General features: G+C 40.9%; 1 protein-coding gene across 12 annotated transcripts in view; it reads left to right on the forward strand.

Annotated features, from left to right (window-relative positions):
• The window catches only part of EPB41L3 (erythrocyte membrane protein band 4.1 like 3), a 228,250-nt gene that overhangs the window by 70,531 nt on the left and 136,402 nt on the right, over positions 1–21,317 (forward strand). For 4 of the 12 annotated variants that reach the window (XM_081263740.1, XM_081263736.1, XM_081263732.1 and 1 more), the window contains exon 1: positions 14,458–14,691. The exons of 1 other annotated variant lie outside the window; for it this stretch is intronic. The gene's annotated coding sequence lies outside the window, so the exon portion shown is untranslated. Of the gene's footprint in view, positions 1–14,454; positions 14,692–15,227; positions 15,293–21,317 lie in introns of those variants that run through there. 7 more of the 12 variants (XM_081263730.1, XM_081263741.1, XM_081263733.1 and 4 more) reach the window with 6 other exon arrangements.

Raw genomic sequence — 21,317 nt, forward strand, 5'->3', positions numbered from 1 at the left:
TTTAAATCATCTCCAGATTACTGATAATATCTAATACAATGCAAATGCTATGTAAGTAGTTGTTACACTGTATTGTTTATGGAATAAGGTCAAGGAAAAAATTTGTATACATTCAGTACAGACATATTTTTTTCCGGAATATATTTTTTTTTATTCTGTGTTTGATCGAACCTGGGAATAGGAAACCTGAAGATATGGAGTTTCAATGTTAAAACTATCCATGCAGTTAAGTGCAGTTTGTCCTTTTACCTAGTTGTGCTTTCAAGCAAATTGTCCAACCCCCTGTAAGATGGATATAACACAGGCATTTTTTGAATCTGAAGTGATAGAATATATGTAAAGATCTTACAGAGTGCTTAGTACATAGTAAGTGCTCAGTAAATGATAGTAGTAATTGTGAGTAAAGATGGTTCTGTTGTTCAATATCTTTTTGGAAGTAATTTTTCCCCCCTTGGGTACCAGGGATTGAACTTAGGGGCACTCAACACTGAGCCACATCCCCAGCCATATTTTATATTTTATTTAGAGATAGAGTCTCACTGAGTTGCTTAGCACCTCACCACTGCTGAGGCTGGCTTTGAATTTGGAATCCTCCTATCTCAGTCTCCCTCACTGCTGGGATTACAGGCAAGCGCCACCATGCCAGGCACAACTACTTCTTTTGGACTCTCGAACTAGCACTTTAACCATTCAAAAAGTTTGAGAAGTAAACCTCCTCTTTCACTTTGCTGAATGGGCTGGTTCTCCAAGGGCTTCTCTGCTCAGAGTCTGCTTCTCTGTGTTGACAGAGGTGAAACAAGAGAGGGAGAACTCAGGGACCCTCTGGCTGTGCTGGTGGAGATAGAGTGGCCAAGGGCTTTGATTGTGAGTCAGTCAATGTACGACAATGGTGCGATACCCCATTAGAGGGCATTATGTGGCATTTAGAGCTTCCTAAGTGCTTTTTACATGAATTATTTCATTTAATTCTCTCAATGATCCTTGAAGCATGTTTAGTCACTCAGTTTAGAGATGAGAAAGCAGATAAAAGGAGATGAAGCAAGGCAGCCTACACGAGGTCATGCACTGGCAAAAGGAGGATCAGGCGCAGGGCTAAGTCTATGGATTTCTGCTCTGTCCTCCACCCAGGTCCATGGCAGACAGAGAAACTCTTGTCTGTCCTGGGTTCCCTCAGCCCATCACAGATCACTGTATAGATGTCTCTCGTTTTTCTGCACTTTCTTTCTTTTTAAAAAAATATTTTTCTTAGTTGTAGATGGACACAATACCTTTTATTTTTATTTCTCTTTTTATGGGGTGCTGAGGATTGAACCCAGGTCCTCACACATGCTAGGCAAGCTCTACCACTGAGCCACAACCCCAGCCCTACTCTCTGGCTTTCTTAACAGTATTAAATGCTGGTAATCCAGGAAACAAATGCAAGTCAGTCAAATGCAATTCAGAGGTTGAGCCACTGCACCAAAGAGTTGGGTCACTTCATTCTCTCTCTCTGGGGGCAGCATTTCAACACCAAATATTCCTACTCCAGCTCTGCCACTAGGGGATGTGGCCTGGTTGGGGCTCTTGAAAGATAAAATACCATTAATGGCCTGACTTGTCCCCCACCTTGAGTTGGTGCTCAGTCCATATTTGCAAATGCTGTAGATAAATATTTGGATATTTGAGTGTCTATTATAAGTCTCACTTAAGTGTCCAAGATCTGAAAAAACCTTGTTGACTTTTTTTTTCGTCTAATTGTTTGCTTGTTCTTTTACATTTTGCAGAAATAGGGAGTCCTTGGCTACCTGCTGAACAGGCTAAAACTGAACATTTAGGTGCTGTACTATTTCCAATAATGGAAGCCCATCAATATTTGTTTATCAAAATGATTCACTGTCTCCCACATGCCAGGTGGTTGCAGGCTGGGGACACAGTGGTGGGCTGAAGTGGCCCAGGTTCCTCGTTGGGACTTGATTCTAGTGAAAGGAGACAGTGGTTGATTGAGTGGTCACACAGACAGTGCTTGGGCGCAGTGGAGACCACGGGAAAGCAAAGGGACTGGTTCTACCAGACCCCTCTCATGAGGATGCATGATCTAATTAGGGACATTGAAAATGAAGAATGGAAAGGTGGCCCAGCTGCCTGGAGCACAGGAAGGGAGCACTCTGGGCACTGAAGAGTGTTGCCCTTTCCCTGGGAACCCGTGATAGGAATGTGATGGCAGGTGTGACAGAGAGCACCCTGGAAGGGTCAGGGAGAACTTACTCATGTGGGTAGGAAGTGGATTAGAGGCCCAAGGAGACACTATTACAGGACATAGAAGGGATGTGCACAGATCCAGGGAGATGCACAGGACTTGGTAATAGATCCACAAGGAGATCAGGGAGAGTCAGGAAGACGCCTTGCCTGGGTTTCCATTTTGCCTGATGAGTGGCATTGTTCTCCAAGCTCAGTAGCTCCTAGTGCTGAGCTTCCTTCAGTTTCTATTAGGATTAATACGCTTGTTCCTGACATGGGAAAACACAAACCTGAGTAGGAGAGAGCCACCGCCCTCACAGAGCTTGCCATCTAGTGGTGGGGTTGGAGGAGGGGTTAGGATATCCCTATACTCACCCCTAATTCCTAACGTATGTTTGAAGGATGGCCGTAGCAATAAAGTCGTCAATGGCTATTACATAGAGACAATCCCTCCCGGAGGGTGGGAGGCCCTAGAACTTGGGTGTCCTGGTGGAAGAAACGTCTGGGGATCAGTAGGCAAGATGAAGGGTGATGTTTGAAAGAAGACCATGAATCACCAAATAAAACGTTAATGTAGACCATATGGAAAGACAGCCCAGGCTTCGAGCCCGAAATGATACACTCTAAAATTCATCTTCCGTGGGCATGCCAAGTACAATCAAAAGAAGTGAGCCATTTCATGGGAGTAAGTGGGGTGAGAGGGATGTGTGAGGACGGAGGGTGGATTGCGACTTCTATTCCTTCACCAGCCTCTCTGAAAAGGATCCACTACCTGATTATTGCCAAATCTTCATAGATATCACCAAGGCAACCATTGATATGAGAACTAATATTAGCCTGGACACTTCTGCTTCAGATGATCTGACATTTTCCACTGCGGTGGTCATTGCCATTGGGCACAGGAGCAAAGACAGCCCTGCTCAGATCCCTGCACATTTTCTTTTGTCCTGAGAAGATAAATGCTCATTGTCCCCCTGCTGTTAGGGAAGGTCCCAGTGGCCCATGCAGAGGGGTGTCTCCACCACTCCGTGCTCTTATCTCTGGGTGGATGATGGAAGGGGGGCCCTGCTGGTGTCACCTGAGTTGGTTCAGGAGTGAGGATTGGGAGGTTTTTAGGGTGGTTTTGCCCAAATCAGTTCCATCATTGGATGGAAGCAATATGCAGGAGTCCCTCCAGGTCCCTGGTTTTGCTTTCCATACTTACCTGCTATCAGAAAGAAGGGTGAGTACAGTATAATTATAAGATATTTTGACAGAGACCATATGTATCTTTCTGTATATTGTTGTAGTTATCCTATTTTAGTGTTATTGTTGTCAATCTCTTACTGTGCCTAATTTACAAATTAAACTTTATCAAAGGTCTGCAGGGAAACTGTAGTCTATATAGGGTTTAGTACTATCTGAAGATTTAGGCATCCACTGAGGTCTTGGTGTGTGTCCCCCACAAATAAGGGAGGATTAATATGTGTCAAATATCTAAACCATACACATTTTTATCATATATCCATCCCTCCCTCTTAGGTTTAGTTTTCCTCTCCCAGTCCCCTCCTTGTGTCTAATCTCAATCCCGGGCAGTCTAACTTTCAATTCTGAACCTGGCCCTCTAATCACCTTCTCACAGAGTCCCATATTTTGCACTCCCTGCTGCTCTTTTCATTTTTCCATTCAACATACATGGACCGAATGCCTCTGTGTTAGTCATTTTTTTTTCATCACTGTGACAAAACACCTGAGAAAAATAACTTAAAGGAGGAAAGAGTTATTTTGGTTCATGGTTTCAGGGGTTTCAGTACATGATCGGCTGGCTCTGCTGCTTTGGGACCTGTGGTGAGGTAGAACATCATGGTGGGAACACTTGGTGAGGCATAGCTTCTCCCCTCTTGGTGGCTGGGAAGCAAAGAGAGAGAGAAGAAGGGGCCAAAGTCCTCATATTCCCTTTTGGGCACACACCCAAAGACCTAACTTCCTCCCATTAGGCCCCATCTCTTAAAGAACCACCACTCCTAATAGTGCCATTAGATGGGGAGGACCAAGCCTTTAATGCATAAGCCTTTAGTGGACACTTAGAGTCTGAATCATAACACTTCTCCTTTGGCAGGGACTGTTCTAGGTGACTGGGACACCTGGAGAATAGGAGGCCCCTACTTTTGTGAGATCAACATCATTAAACATAATAACAGACATTAAACATAATAAATAAGGAAATGAAATGGTTTGTCAGGCAACAAGAAAAAATGCAAATAAAGTAAGGGGGCAGGAGTGGGGAGGGGAAACCTGTTGTATGAGTCAGCTTTCTGTCACTATAACAATCACCTGAGATAATCAGCTTACAAAGAAAAAAGCTTACTTTGGCTCACCAGTTTTGGAGGTTTCAGTTCACAGTCAGTTCCCCCCTGACTATGGACCTGTGGTTAGTCACTGGAAGGAGCAGGTGGCAGAGCAAAATCACGCACCTCATATCCAGGAAGTGAAAAAGAGGAAGAAAGGGGGTTTACAATCCTTTTAAAAGTTATGACCCCGGTGACCTGAAGATCTCCCATTCTGTTCCACCTCTTAGAGGTTCTACCTCCTAACAGCACCAAGTTTGAGACCAAGCCTTGATCACACAGAAGCCTGGTCATGATTATCTTAAGGAAATGGGGGTAGGCCTCTTTGAATATTGACTCGTGAGCAAACACTGGAAGCAGGTGAGGGTCTTAGCATATTAGAGAGAAGAGCTGGTACAAAAGCCGAAGGTGGAGACATGCCTGGTTAACCACGGAAAGGCAAAGAGACCAGGGCCTCCGCAGAGACAGGGGAATGTGGTTGGTAGATGCCGTCAGGATGGAGTGATTGAGAAAGGTGACTGGCAGATAACGCAGGTCCTGAGGCCTGAGGGGACTTTGAACAAATAAGTGCCATGGTCTGGTTTATGTTTTACGAGACTCACAATATCCTTTGTTTGGAGGACAACTACAAAGGTCCCAGGATAACAGCAGAGATGAATGTGTGAAGGTACCATGATATAGTTATCCCGGCACCTGAACACCCTGGGGGAACCTCGCTAGAGCCAATTCATAAAATGTTCATGTTCTGTTTAGACACAATTTCCCTCAGACTCCTCCAATTTTTCAACCATTCTTATTTATTTCATCGCAAAGTACATGCCAGAACCTTCTATCACTTATCACCTAAAATAATGAGTGCTCATGAGTATCTTCTCCACATCACACAGGAACTTGGAATTAAACCATGGATGATATTTCATTTTTCATTGGGGTGTTTGAAGAGTTGTTGAAATTCTAGTCATGATATTTTGTGTGCTATGTGAGTTCTTTATGCCAATTGTGAAATATGTCAGCATTTTATTGACACATTACTCGGAAGGGGGCAGCCAGGAACAGTAATAGGTTTTCCCTAGTGTGAGCACCAACAAATCTGATGGCAGACACTGCCAAAGCATGCCCCATGTGTGCTCCAAAATGGCTCGCTTTGTAGAGGTGGGGCACAGATATGTTTAATCTAGTACCTTTTACCAAGTACTATGAGTAATCTCTTAAAAATATAAATAAGTACCTCCTATTAGTGTTTATTTTTAGGACATCCTTCTTCTGAGAAATTCTTTTTTTTCAGAATTTTAAAAATTGACACACAATATCTATACATGTTTACGGAGTCTAATGTGATAACTTGATATATGTATGTGATGTTTAATGATCAAATTGGAGTAACCAGCATTTCCCTCTCCTCCAACTTTTATCATCTCTAAGTGTTAGGTACCTTTGGATTACTCCAGTTGTTTTGAAACTCTCAAAAATTTCCTGTAGACCAGAGTCACCCTGCTGTGCTAAAGAGCACTAGAGCCAATTCCTCAAATCTAATTCTATTTAGGTCCTCATGATCCCACCTGCTTCCCATCCTTTCCAGCCTCTAGTGACCTCTCTTCTACTCTTTTCTTCTATCAGTTCAACCTCTTTTTAGCTTCACATATGAGAATATGTGGTGTTGTCTTCTGTACCCAGCGGATGTCACTTAACATGATGGTCCTACAGTGCCATGTGTTTTGCCACAATGGCTGAACAGAATTCCACAGTGTGTGTGTGTATATCATATATATATATATATATTTTAATGTTTTATAACTCTTCATCAACTAGTGGAAGCCTTGGCTGATTCCATATCTTGGCTTTTGCGAACAGTGCTGCAATAAACATGGGTGTGCAGGTATCTCTTTGACATGAATGATTTTTGAGGAGTTCTTAAATATTGTACTTCAGTCCTCTATCACTCCTGTTTCTCAACTCTGCCTACACATACAAATCACTTGGGAAGATGTTAGAGTACACTGTTGCTTGGGCCCCACTACCCAGAGGTTTTGAGCTAATATCAAGTACAGAATGATAATGCAGTATATGTATATACTGTGTTATAATCAAATCAGGGTAAACATCAAGTATCAGTATTTAAAAGTTTTTTTTTCTAATTTAAACTTTTAATTATGTGTTTTAGTTAGCATTTGCATTGCTGTGACCAAAATACCTGTCAAGAAGAATTTGGAGGAGGGAAAGTTTTTGGGAGACTCATGGTTTTGGAAGTCTCAGTTCATATAGGCTGATTCTATTGTTCTGGGGCCAAGTAAAACAGCAAGCTTTGGGAAGGCCCAGGGGAGGCCTTAGTGGAGTTGGAAACAGAGAGTGGGGGGAGGGGCTGCAGGAAAAACAACCCTTGGGGGGGTTGCTTCCAGTGACCCACCTCTTCCAGCCACACTCCACCTGCTTACACTTACCACCCAGTCAGTCCATTCAAATAGGATATAATGATTAAGTTATATTCTCACAATCCAATCATTTTATATTTGAATATTCCTGCATTAATGGGAGCTTTTGGGGGACATTTCACATCCAAATCATAACATTATGAAATATTTCAAATATGTCTAATGTATAAAGAATTATATCATATAGGGCTGTGGCTGTGGCTCAGAGTTAGAGCGCTTGCCTCGCATGCATGAGGCATTGGGTTTGGTCCTCAGCACCACATAAAAATAAAATAAAGGTATTGTGTCCACCCACAGCTAAAATATATATATAATTATATCACAAATCCATATGTACCTATATCTCCCTGCCATGATAATTAACTTTAGCTAGTGTTTTTTTTTAAAATTTTAAATTATTATTTATTTCTTGGGAAAATACTGTATTAAAAATTCTAAATTAAAACAGAAAATACTTTTTATTTTAATGCTATCTTTTTCTTTTTTCTTTCTTTCTTTATTTTTATTAGAGCTTTATAGTTATACATAGTAGTTAGGTTCATCCCAACAAAATCATACATGCATGGTATTCAATTTCAGTTCATGATCTCCACCTTTTTGTTCCTGACCTCCCTGTTCTCCTTCCTCTACTCTTCTAGATTTCCTTTCACTCATCCATTTATTTGTATTTGATTGGTTCTTTTTCCTTAAAGGTGAAATTCCCTGTGTATATAACATTCCATATGCATATAACATGATTTTTAAAAATCTACTGTTTTTAAAAACCCAAGTGATTCTTCTAATGCTCAGCCATGATTAAGAATAGAAAGAATATTTCAGATGATACTGATATTGACAAAAGTGGAAATTTGAAGGCCCTGTGATTCTAAAACATTACCTAATAGGGTATCCATTAAGCCATAATGGCACTCATTAGAATGTAATGTGGCACATGTATTACTTGTTGGCTTTAATTTGGAAATAGGCATTGTGATACCCGGGAAAAATTTAGAGAGAAGCCTAGTGGTTTTCTGTTCTGGATATTTATAATTTGACTCAAAAACAGTATCATGCCCAGCCACCTAAGTTAACTCAATAAAGCCTGGCTCAGAGGTTAAAAAAAAAAAAAAGTCAGATGAGAGACATTAGGACACAAAATAGATTACAGTTGATAAATGAGAGAAGAAATCTTTCTAAAGAGTTGGTATATACTATCATGAGATTTATGAAGAAAATGCAGTGAACTAGTGCCAAATTTTATCTCAATCCATAATAGAGAAGTTTCGTAGGATATTCAAAAGACACATAAATGCACACATATCTTCTTAAAGTCAACATTGGAGTTGCTACCTCAAATAGTGTAGAATCAATAATGCCCTGGTTCCCGAGTGACAGACTCTTGGAAAACAATTTCATCTAGAGTTGGACATGGATGATCTTGCCCAAATGCCTTCTTGATAAAGGAATCTCTTCTAGAGCACAGATGTCATCTGGTATTCTCTTTGAACATTATAGCTGCAGAGTCTACTGCTCAAACACAGCGTGGCCCATATTAGAATGGTGGTCCTCTTTTAATGAGCTGAAATCTCTCTCTTTCTCTCTTTCTTTGTGGTACTGGGGATTGAACCCAGGGCCTTGTGCACGTGAGGCAAGCACTCTACCAACTAAGCTATATATCCTCGCCCTGAAATCTCATTCTTTAACACCACTTTAATAAAAGAAGATATTTATGATGCCCCTCATTCCTCATGTTGCTTCAGATATATATAAATATAAAACCAGACTCAAATTTCTTGTGCTTTTAGGTCTCATCAATCATAAAAATCAAAATAATCTTACAAATTGATGTGAAAAACACAATATCTATTCAATAACATCACCAACTTGTTGATTTAACTTACTGATTAATGATGTATATATTTTTTGAAACAAAATTCCTTACATTGTGCTTAAGGATGGAAAGATGTACCCCCTGGTCAATTTATTTAATTTGGTTCACTAATTAGTACAGAAATGCCTTTTTACATTAATTATGTTATATCAAAAGGTATTAATTATGTTAAAGTGTCTATTTCATGGGTTTAGGACAGTCAGATTTCATATTTAACCTAAAATGCCAGCAATTAGTCCCCAATTTCCCATTTTAATGAGACATCTCTTGGCATCTTTGTAAAGATGTTTTGTGTGCTTAGGAATTAAGGTCAGAGCTATACTGTTACTGCAATCTTCAATAAATGGGCATCTAATGCAATTATTGCTGGAACAGGGAACAGAACAATCTTTCATTGTTATTTATTACCATACTTACTGCTAATGAACTGCTGTTGCATCCTGATGCATACAATGACAGGATCCAAGCAATCGCTCTTCTGCAAAATGTGAACTGACTGTTGGGGTGTAGACTGTCTTCAATTCAGGCACCTGGATGTAACAGTGAGGCTTTTTCGATACCATTTTTTTTTCTGTTCTAGCTTCTATGAACCTCTGTATACCCTTTGTCACCTGTGGGATTGCTGACGTCAGCTGGCCACCTAGATCAGTGGCTCTCAAAAGTCAATGGGAATTATAATCATCTGGAGAGCTTGTTCATAATGGCCTGCTTTTTGGACCCCATCCTAGACCTTCTAATTTGCTTAGTCTGGGGCTGAATTCATAAATTTGCATTATTAATGAGCACTCTGATATAAATGGTGTGAATATGTTTATCACCTTCTAAATTTATTATTGACATATGTAACTTAGTAAACTGTAGGCAACCTAGTTTGAGAAACTCCAGTATTCTTTTCCAATCTATTACCTTTAAATGAGTCATCTTTGGATATTCAGGAAAATCCCTAATAACATCTTGAACCACTATGGCTGGTTCTCAAATGGCTTTGACCTATTAAACAAATTTATTTCAAGGGACAAAGACATTGAAGATGATGTTTCATTGATTTCCAGAGCATTCTGGAAGCTGTGGATTCCAGTGCAATCCCATTTTCAGGTGGTATCCACGCTGGCAAATACACATCATGTGGCCACTGGAAAGGAGAAAAGTGTTGGAAAAGAGAAATCAAATTAAGAGGCAACACTGACATTGTTTTTTTCCCTCAGAGTAGTTATTACTGTAGACTTCTTAATCTAAAAGTTAACCATCTTGCGTTTGCCTAAAGAGGGCAATGTAAACCTGAAGATAGCACTAGAAAGTTAATAAGCCAGAATGCTTCTTCCTACTTACTCATTCTTTTTTTCTTCTGTTAATTCTTATTGATAGCTGTTGGAATGAAATACAATGGCTGATTAGGATTATTTACAACATGGAGGGGCTCGCTGGCATTTATTTTATGTTGTTTTTGGGAGAAGTGATTAAAATGTTAAGTATCTTGGCAAAACCCAGCAGCAATCATCTGTTTGGAACTTGAATTTAATATTACAGATTACCAACTCCAATTCTTTTATATTTTACCATGCATATAAAATTTCCCAGTATAAAACATTCTTAATTTATGTTATTGGGGAGTTGAATTGAATAAAACTACAAATGACCAACCCCCATTATTCATACTTACTATTCTGTGTGTGTGTGTGTATATGTATGTATGTATGTATGTATATATATATATATATATATATATATATATATATATATATATATATATCCATCCCTAAATGGAAAACATTCTTAATGTACTAGGTTTGGTGGCACATGCCTGTAATCCCAGCAACTCGGGAGGCTGAGGCAGCAGGATTGCAGGTTCAAGGTTAGCCTCAGCAACTTAGTGAGACCCTAAGCAACTCAGTGAGACTCTGTCTCAAAATAAAAAGTTAAAAGGTCTGGGAATATAACTCAGTGATAAAGCACTCTTTGATTTAATTCCCAGCACCCCCACCCCAATGGTCTTATGGATTCTCATTTTTATATAAGAGAAGAATAGAATTATTGAGCCTTTCAACATTATAAAGAACTGAGCATTGCAATAACCCCCATGATTTTATTGTTAGAAATTATTCGATTTAAAAGTGCTCAGGCCCATTTCTAAAATATACTAGAAGTGGAGGATGTAAAAATAATTAATAAGGATATTTTAATATAATGAAACTCGCATAATAATTATTGGCCTCACCTTTATGGCTATTATTATAAGAGTATAAAAAGAAAGGAGGGAAATACAAATTTCTGATGAATGGGAATGACTTTTCTCGATGGGGTTAGCATGTCCAATCTTGCTCTTGCTAATATACATGTCTTTGTACAGACAGTGTGTGTTGCATTCATACTGATCAGTGGCTTTTTATTTCATTTTGCATCTGTGGTTTGCATGTATGCAGACCCCTAAAGTAGTGTATACACAACCAGAATGAAGACAGCGTCTGGAAGTCTTAATGAGCTATAAACTTAACACTATTCTTAGAACCTAGAAACTCATAAATGAATTTTTATTTCAGAAGGATAAGCTTGTTGCTTTTGAATCATGCATTCATCCCTGAATTTCTCTTATTTATGGTCTCCAATAATGCTGTGGCTGAAGTCCTGCTCTGATTTCAAATGCAATTCTCGTGCCTGACATGATTCTGAGCATAATATCAGCCTTAACCAGTTACTGCAAGTGTTGTTAACATTTTACTAAGGCAGCAGCTGAGATTAAATAAATGAGGACAAATGAGTGTACATGCTTACATTTGGAGGATTTGGTCAAGCTTCACTATTCCTTCAGTCCTCGTATTTAGGGGAAATTTTGGATGGTTTCTCAGGTCATGAGGCTGACAACATGGCTGTCAATACAACCTGCAAATTCTGTCCTTCCTTCCCTTGGCTATCACGTTGATGTTATCCTTGCTATTGAGGAGGCAGAGTACCAATGAGTCAGTATTCTGTTGATGCTTGTGGTTGGATGGAGGTTCACAGGGGATCCTGATTCTTCAGTGTGGGTATAGGTGTACACCATCTTACCTGAAGAAAGCTGCACCCATTGGCTGCACTGTGGCTAGAAGTTAGAATGACTTATAGGCTTCCAGTAGAGCAATTATAGGAAGGCCATAAATAAAATTAGTGTGCTGTAGAGCAAGCCTGAGTATAGCGGAGGAGACAAGAATGGACATCTTAAGACCTAAACTGGAGTGAAATAATTCTCACAAATTATTTCAACATTTGCATAACATTCCAGTAGTGTTGTCTGGATGTAGTTAACTAGGAGTCTAAAGTACTGAACTCTGGTACCAAATCAGCACTAACTTTGGGACTGTGTGAAAGGTATTCCCCCGGGTGGCGGGGAGCCCAAGAACTATTTTGTCTTTAACTGCTTGAAAAAGCACAATGAGTTTTGCATTGACAAGAATAAAGACTTATCTGGGGGTCTAAATGGGTCTCTTTGTGATAGAGGGACATAGGGAAAAATCAGACCTCCAGAAAAGAAAGCACATCTAACTAATTTTGTCACCACCATGCTTCTACTTTGTCACTTTCCTTCTCTTTTCAAATGGAAGATCTCGTTATTTTTTTATGCTGATGAGAATTTGGGTTTTCATTATTGCTTCTACTCAGCAGACATTATATGTCTTATAGTTTTACGGATCCCTAATTTATTGAAGCACATGGAACTCTGGAATTAGTCCTTTATTTTCTTCCTATCTGAAAAAAACTGAACCCTAAAGAAAAGTGTCAGTGTAGTTCTTTCATTATTGAATGTCCATTCATTGATTTAGCAAAAATAAGTGCTTGGCTTGCAATGTACCCAGTAAGGCACTGTGGGGAGACAGAGATGACTAAGATGGGATCCTGCATGATGTTAACAAGGTAGAAGGAAGACAGCATTGTTTCAGAGATGCAAGCCAGGTGCTGAGGGAGGTATGCCCTGTTCATGTGTCGTTCATGTGTTTGGTATTTATTTTTCTCCATACCTGTGCTAGAAAAAACAAATACAAAAGAATAGTGGAGAACCTTGGTCAAGCCCAAAGAGTTTCATAATAATTATTTCCTAGATTTACTATTAAACTCTGCAGCAGCTCTGTTTTTTACTCCAATTTTTGAACTCATGAACTATTATGATAACTAGCTATGTATTTCTCACTTTTGAAATAGAATACCTAGTAGTCTAACTTTTTTACCCCTTAGGAAAAAGTCATTCATATACTATCATTGATTTTTATCACCACAAAGATTAAGATTCATGAGTCATGGAGAGAACATTTGCTTGCAATTAAAAAAAATTAACAAAAATGCTGCAATAAAATGAATGGAAGTAATGAACCCATCTGTGTCTCTAATGATAATGACAAGTTTGTGTTTATTGTAAACAACGTGGTTTGTTCAAGTCCACTTTCAAAGGAGAGCTTCTTCATTCATAGATATTTATGTAACACACACACATCCTGCCACACATGTGCATGTGATATGTATGTCTTTAACATTCATGTAGATTTCTTGAAAAGAGGCCAATATAGGTGACCCTCCAATGTATCCAATATTTGGAATGTCACTTTATCTATCACTTGAAAGAGTTTAGGTCTTCATTACCTTTGGCACTTGGATCAGTGCCACAGTCTCCTCCCAACCTGGTATTTGCCCATCAATTCTAATCTTTGAAGTGCCCTCTGGTTATTTTTTTTTAAATGACTTAATTCATACTTTCTCACTCAATATTTCCTGAAGTAACATGTCTTCTACAAAATGTAGTTTGCTAAACTCTATAGCAATACAGTAAGGATAATTTTCCAATCTTGTCCCTCACAGAAGTTGATGATCCTTCCAAGGCAAGGTAATCAAATGCCACCTCCCTTTTCTATTGAAGCTTCCTTATCTTAGAACCCTAGGTCAAGTCTCCCCACTTCCTGAGGCCTGGCTGAAAGATCAACCTACTCATCTCCACCACAGGCATTTATTCTGCATCACATCTTTGGCATGCATTGGTAAATACAATATTTTGTGAATCCTTCTGTCATCACTTATTATCTTTGAGCTTGTGAAGGGGTGACTGGGTGGTTTGTAAAGGGCTTAAAAATTCTTATATAAATACGCCTTGGTTAGGTGATTAGAGCTTCAAGACTGTGAGGTGACCATCTTCTTTCACCTACAAGTCAGTGTGTGATTCCCCTTCTTTCCATTTCCGCAGAAAGCTGAGTAGCTGAGTTGGACGGAGTAGCTGAATTGCTAACAGACTAGAAAACCTCTTTTTATCAAGCTTTAATTTAAGTCTTATCTGTTAACATTTCTGGAGCCCACATCCTGTGCAAGGCACATCCAGTTTGAATTTTAAAAGGGGGGGGGGGACTATGCAGTCCCTAAGCCAATAAATAACTCACCTGAAGGTCACCGGAATACCCCTCCCTCCTTTCCCACAGGGGGGTCTGGGAGGTGGAGAGAAGGGATTGTAGAGGCCCAGCAGTTACCTAAGTGGAAATGCAAAAGCTAAGGCTATTGGCAACTGTCTCCAGGCGTTGTCCCCTGAGCCTGATGCTGCGCCAGGACGGAGAAGGCTGTTCCAATATAACTGTCCTAAAGTACTGCGGTGGCCCCCTCCCCCGCGCCTGAGAGGGAAGTGGGGACGAGGTTGGCTTTCTTTGCACCCTGTCTGGGCGTGGGCCCCGCCGCAGCTCCGCGGAGCCTCGGTGTCTCTTGCAAGGGGGGCGGGGGGAGCCGCGGCGAGCAGCCCTGGGCTGCAGCTTCCTCCCCACGCCGTCTCCTGCGCACCGCCGACCAGGACGTGAGCCCGAGCCTGGTCCCCACACCGCGGCTTGCCCGGCCTCCCGGCCAACCCCAGGTAACTTTTCTGCCTCACGCAGAGGGAGGATTCCAAGGGGGTCTCTGGTTTCCGAGGTGCGAAGGACGACCCCGAGGTTGGGGGCGAGGCGCGCTGGGCTGTGCGGCTGACGCGTGGCTCCGAAGCCGCGCTGCCGCCTGAATTGCGGGAGCCCAGCGCGCAGCGCGGCCCGCGTTCCCCACTGCCGCCCGCCCCGGGACCCCCGCCGAGCTGGGCCATCGGTGCGCTGCGCTCTGCTCAGGGGGACTTGCTCGCTCCACCCGGCGCTCCGAAGCATCGCCAGGGCCGGCGCGCGTAGCCTGAGCCCGGCCTTCGGCCTGGGGGCCTCCCTCGGAGCCCTGGCCGAAAGGGGCGACTCTGTCCCCGCGTCCTTTCTCTGCCAATTTGCGCAAATTCCCGTTTCGGGGCGCCATGTTTTAAGTTACTCCAGGGGTTGGGGGCAAGCGCTAGGGAGCGAGCTTTCCGTTCTGGGAGGTGCGGAGGGCGGGGGGCGACACTGCGGCGCCGCCCTGGGCGTGTGGCCCGCTGCGGGAGGGGCCCTGCGCCCAGCGACTGCGGGCTCATCCCGGGTGCAGTCGCTGGCGGGTGCGGCGTGGGACCGGTAAGGTGCGCGGGGCACAAAGCATCCTTGCTCCACAGCGGAGCTGACCGCTTTTATGTAACTTGCTTCTTCCCCAAACTGGGGCAGCGTCCCTAGTCGGCAGCGGGAGCACTGCCCGGCAATGGGGGGAGGGGGAAGGAGAGAGAAACGTCAGAACGAGGTTTCTTCGGGTCTGGGCACCTGCGGGTCTCCTAACCCCTGCCTCCTCCCCGCGGGCAGGCCCAGCCCAGGGCGCGGCGGGGTGCTGCTCACCTGGCGCCTGCTGCCTGCCGCGCTGCAAGCTGCCTTGGGAGGTGTCTGCGAAGGCGGCTCTGCGGCGGTGGGGGTGGGGAGGCCGGGACTTGGGACCGCTGGAGTCGGGGGTCTCAGCCAGTTCGGACTAGTGTTTCCTGGCTTTTGCCGCAGGGCCTCGCTTTCTCCGGTTTCCTGTCTTAATCGCGCCCTACTTCTTCCTTACCCCCTTCCCTCTCCCCACTTCTCACCCCCGCGCCAAGTTCATGGCTTCTGCAATGCGGTGGGTGTGGTTACCTAGTAAATTGTAACTGTGGTCCTTTGCGGTGGGGAGCATTCTTTCCCTTTCTCTTCTTAGATGTAGGGATCTGAAGTTTACTAGGGGTTTTTCCTGCCTTTGCAGGCCAGGGTTAAAGTTGGGAAGAGATTGTTGCGGAACAAATAGAATGATAAAGAAAACATGTGGTATTAATTACGTGTGCAGGCTGGGCTGGGAAATCCTGAGAGGGCCAGGCAGCCCTGCTAATGCAGTGCTTCCATTACGTGTTTAAGTTGGTGTTTCAGCTTTTTTACATTAGTCTTGCGGAATTGCTTTTGCAGATATTCTTCCTGTCCTTCTTTTGGGCCCATTTTAGGGTCTCTGAGGCATCCAGGTGTGCTGGAGTTTGTCTAAGTAGCATTAACTTTCCAAATAGAGGAGTAGTCAAGCCAAATGCTAAAAACATTCTTTTTGAAATTTGCACTGAGTTTTAAAGGCTCAAGGAAACAAAATGGTAAACTCCACGTATATCTGGGAGCCATGAACCTAGCACCAATTACAACAAAGGAACACATCAAAGCCTAGTGAATGTTGGGTCCTGGGAGGTGATTTATACCTTGGCTCAGAGAGGGTATTTATTTTTTTAAAAAAAGTATGTTAATTTTGGCATCAAACTTTTAAAACCTTATTTGGAGTAACAAAATTATTATGAGAGGAAAACAATTCTAGACTAGAGAAGTGTGACTTTAATGTGTTAATTTGCAAGGCACTAATAAAAGCTGAATGCTAAACACTGTCTCTTTGCATTATGATTTTCTGATGATTTAGGAAAGAAAAATAATTAGATGCACAAATTATTGCGTAAAGTTTAGCTAGAACACTTAAGCAAGTCACTTTTGTGAAAAAAACCCAAACCCATGTTTTGTAAATGATTTATCAGTGTCAAGAGTAGCCACTTTAATTCATAAACCCTTTTTAAGTGAAGAACTGAGGAGCTGTAGGTCAAAGGTCAGCATCTCAGTGAAATATTTACAGTTAATTTTTAAGTCATTCCTTTTGCATGAATGTGATTTAGGTTAAAAGCAGTTTTTGTCACCAGTTTTGCCTGGTGCTTGGACTTGGGCCAACTTTGATTTGTGTCAGAATATTAGATCAATGATTTTTTAAAAACTTGATCAGATGCAAACATTTACATATATATTGCCCTTTAAAAACTGATACATCAGATGCATCAAGGAACCACCTAAGTAGAAGAGGGGCAACAATCCAAGTCTTAAAAGAGATGATGTTATCATCATTTTGTGGCTTTTTTTTTCTGAATTTACCATATATTGGATTAAGTGTGGCAGGAACTTTCTGTACAAGTGTGTTCTTCCTTGTTGTAGAATGTGCATTTATCTTTTAAGTTAATGCTTTTAAAAAGTTTCAGAATTGACAAATTAGAATTCATGTCCCTCACCAGTAATATAGAACTTCGAGGGTAGAGTGAAACATAATGTGTTTTCTTTCTTTGAGAATTTGACTAAAATGAGAGAGGTTTCTTAAGTAGTACCCCCTGATCATCTTTACTTCTCACAGTCTTTTCCAAGTACCCCATCAGTTTTCCCTTTTGGATGTCAACTTTATTATGGAGCATGGATGCACCATTGAAAACCATGAATCAAATTTATCTTTAGCACCACTTCATTTAGAGGGATCCTTAATGGTGCAATTGCAGCATCTATTTCTTTCTGAAGGCTTGCTAGCTGCTAATTTGTTGGGAATTCATCAGACACGCTGGGCTCCTGGAGGTTTTTACTGTCATTTGATTTGCCCTGGCTGTATAGAATTATGTGCTCAGAAGCAAGGACTGGAGCAGTGAAGTCATTGCCCCGGTTGGTGTTGTGACATCACTGTGGCTCAGAGGAAACAAGGGTGGGGCAGGCAAAACCAGACTGTCTGAAGCATCTTCCTGGCTTTAACTTTGCCTGATGAATGAATGAGACTCTTTTCTCACATTGAACTGCGCCACAAGGTATTGTTTGGAGAATTGGACCAAAAGAGTGAATATAAGACTGCATGGGAGAATATGTCTCAAAGATCAAGGAAGAAGAGGTTTTTGGTTAAACAGTAGCAATTATTGAATATTCCTTTTGTGAAGGAAAATACTATAATTTAAAAAAATTATCTAAAGAATCAGAATAATGAGTCAGTATTTTAATAATGCATTGAGTCAATCTGTTTTTCTACTCTTTTTTGCACCAAAATAGGATTCTTGGTTTAGATTCTTGGGGTTTTCTTTTAAAAGTACATGGTCTGTTTAAAGGTACAGTTCATTTTCTGGGTAAGCAGTGTTCTTTCTCATTTGTTTTTAAGTGATGTGCTTACAGTTGGTAATGGAAAAAAATTTAAAGCTTGGGGTTTCACAAGTGTAGTGATACCTGCAGTAATTTGAGGTAATTGATTTCCATTTAAATTTTTGTTTTATTTGCTAATTATTTTATAATTTAGCATTTTAATCCTCATTTAGAATTCTAGTGCAGAGATCTGAGACATGTTTCTCTCAAATTAGTGTTGCATAAATTATAAAAGGAAGAACTGAGATTCTGAAACTATTAAGTACATCTGATGTTTTGATTTCTGAATTTAACATATGTAAGCATAAAAATATGAAGATCTACAGAGCAGCTGTAGATGTTCATTGTCTTTTCTATATCTCATTGCTAAGATGACTGTCAGTTTTTCATGTGGAGGATATTACATATATGAGAGCTCAGGGCAGATTTCACTAAATTGTGTAGCTTTTCCAAATCAAAAGAAAAAGAGAAAAAAAATGGGAAGGATGGTGGAAGTAGAGAAGTTGAAATTAGGTACCAGAACTGCAGATCTCTTGGTAGAAATGTCTTGGGTACTACATTTTTACACCTCCAGATGATTGGTTAAATTGCACACTTTAGGATTGTAAGCTTCTATTAGCACCAAACCTCTAATTCTTTTGTAATTTGCAGTATAGAGAAAAAGCTGACAATTTAATTTTAAGATTGCTGACATTTTGAGGCATTGTTCTTATAGCTCTTCCTTACAGATTCAAAAGGGTTGGGGGAAAGGGGAGAGAGAGAAAGGTCTATATTAGACATAGAAAACAAGTGCAATATTTAACCTGCCTCTTGTGTATTTTTTCTTCCAATTACACTGAGTGAGTGCCTGATGTGGGTGGGAACTTCTCTTCAGCTTTTGTCCCCAAACCAAGCAGACATTGAAACCCCTAAAGTATTGAGTAAATATTTATGGAACTGAATAAAAAATGAGGCCATTTGTGACTTATGGTGCACTTTAGGGGAAAAAAGATGGGATGGCTTAAGAAGCGCTGTGGTGTATGTAAAAATGCGAATTACCATGCTCACGCATGCAGTCATTATTTTTAATAGCAGGATCCTCTTCATAAGAAACTCTGGTCCTCTGTCTGTAGCTCCAATTGTGTAACTTCTAGAGGTTTTTCCATATCAGAGAAGAGAATACTGCAGGTATTAAGATGAAAAACACTTTTAAAAAAGAATGGTTTCTTTGAGGGGAGTACTGCAGGGGGTTCTGTGTCCTCCCCTGCCAGCTCTAATTGGTGTCAGGGAGGACGTCAGTGTAGGGGGAATACTCAGAGAGGAGGGGAGGAAGCAGATGGGAGGGCGACAAAAGCTGAAATGGATTAGTGCTGGAAGATGGTATTGATCCTAGTGTTGAACTAAAAAAAGGAAAAAAAACTCTTTTCTGTTGTAGATCTCTCTTTTGGGGCTTTGGTACCTATGGTTTTACATTGTCATATAGTTTCCATGTATTTTATTCAGGCCTTAAATTTCATCATTTCTAAAAACAAACTTATTTCTCCCACATTTAACATCTCTGAAGATGGGATATGTTTTACAAGACCATCATGGCGGAGAAGAAGCTGATAGTCCAATTCATTTGATTGTGAATGTGTATCAAAAATTGGACATTGGAGATCAGCTGATTGGAAGAAAATCCTGAAGACAGTAATGGAGCACTCTTTTTAGAAGTAATATGGTTCCTGTGCTCTTGGGGACACAGAAGATGGTAACATGCAAAATCATAAAGAGCAGTAATTCTGAGTGGGCATGCAAGTTGGGGGAGTTGGATTCTGTATGTGTGAAAAATTTTAGGAGCCCCTAGAACATTTCATTTGCTTATATTTTCCTTATGCATGCATTGAATACCTAGATAAGTCTAAAAGTTTTTTAAGCGGAAAATTCAAATTGCAGTCTTTAAAAATGTGTGAGTCATTGCTTAATTGGCAGAGTGCTGCATCACATGATGTTATCTCTTACAACCAATGATGTCATGCCTTTCATGAAATATGGTTTGTCACTTTTATGAAGTAGGGCAGTTTTCTATCACTGTAACATAGCTGAGATAATCAACTTAAAAAGTAGAAAAGTTTATCTGTGCTCACAGTTTTGGAGGTTTCCATCCATGGTCATTGGCCTGTTGCTTTTGGGCTTGTGATGAGGCAGTGGTGGAGCAAAGCTGCTCACCTCCTGACTACTAGGAGCCTAAAGGGCAGGGAGGGGCAGGGTCCCAAATTGGGCTTCAAAGACAGAACCCCCAGTGACCTGACTTCCTGCAACTAGACCCCACCTCTAAAAGGTTCCATCACCTTCCAGTAGTACCACAGGCTGAGGGAGACTCATGGCCCTGTGGGAGACATTTCATATCCATACTGCAGCACTTACCTGTGCCAGCTTTTAAAAAATGATTTATAATATTAAGTGCTTATTTACAGGGTCATTTGTATGTGTTAGTAATTATGTTTCCTAAGTGCCTCATTTTATAGGAGAGATATGTTGAATGATGTTCATTTGCTATTTTGATCTTTGGTAGATAGTTAGATTTTGATAGAAATTAGTCCTTGAGAAGACATTCTGGATGGGGCATGCTGGAACTAGCTGGAGTGTAGCCTCTATGCTGGGGAGTAGTGGGAGATGATCTAAGGAGGGAGGCTGTGGCCTGATTGTAGAAGGTTTTGGGATATATTGCACTTCACTAGATAATGGGGAGCCATTGAAAGTGGTTAACTAGGGAAGAAAAATGTGTATCTAATCATAAGTGTAGCACAAATTGCAAAGTTTGGAATATAGAGACAGATGGTCTTTTGTTGAAGGACTAATCCAAAATTTTTGAGAAATGAATGTAACAGTTTTTCCTCTCAGTGATTGATATTTTGGCAATTCACCCTATATATTTTTTGTGGTTGTGTTTAGCTGAAGATTTAAGTATGAATTTTTGGACTGTGAGAGGTACAAAATGAGATGTAATAGAGGATAACATTTTCCTTTTTATTTGTCCTTCCAGTTAAAATGCCTTTATTATTTCAGTTGTTAAAAATAATGCACACTCATTTTACAGTATATTCCGACAGTATTGAACAAATAAAAAAAAGAAGAAATCCCATTTGGAAATATATACTGTTAATATTCTTGAAAAATATCTTTCCAAAGCTATGTATCTGAAAGTGAAATCTGTAGTGGGTCTTAACATCAAATTGAT

The sequence above is a fragment of the Spermophilus citellus genome (assembly GCF_964194105.1).
Source record: "Spermophilus citellus genome assembly, chromosome: 12".
In the NCBI taxonomy this organism is placed as follows: Eukaryota; Metazoa; Chordata; class Mammalia; order Rodentia; family Sciuridae; genus Spermophilus; species Spermophilus citellus.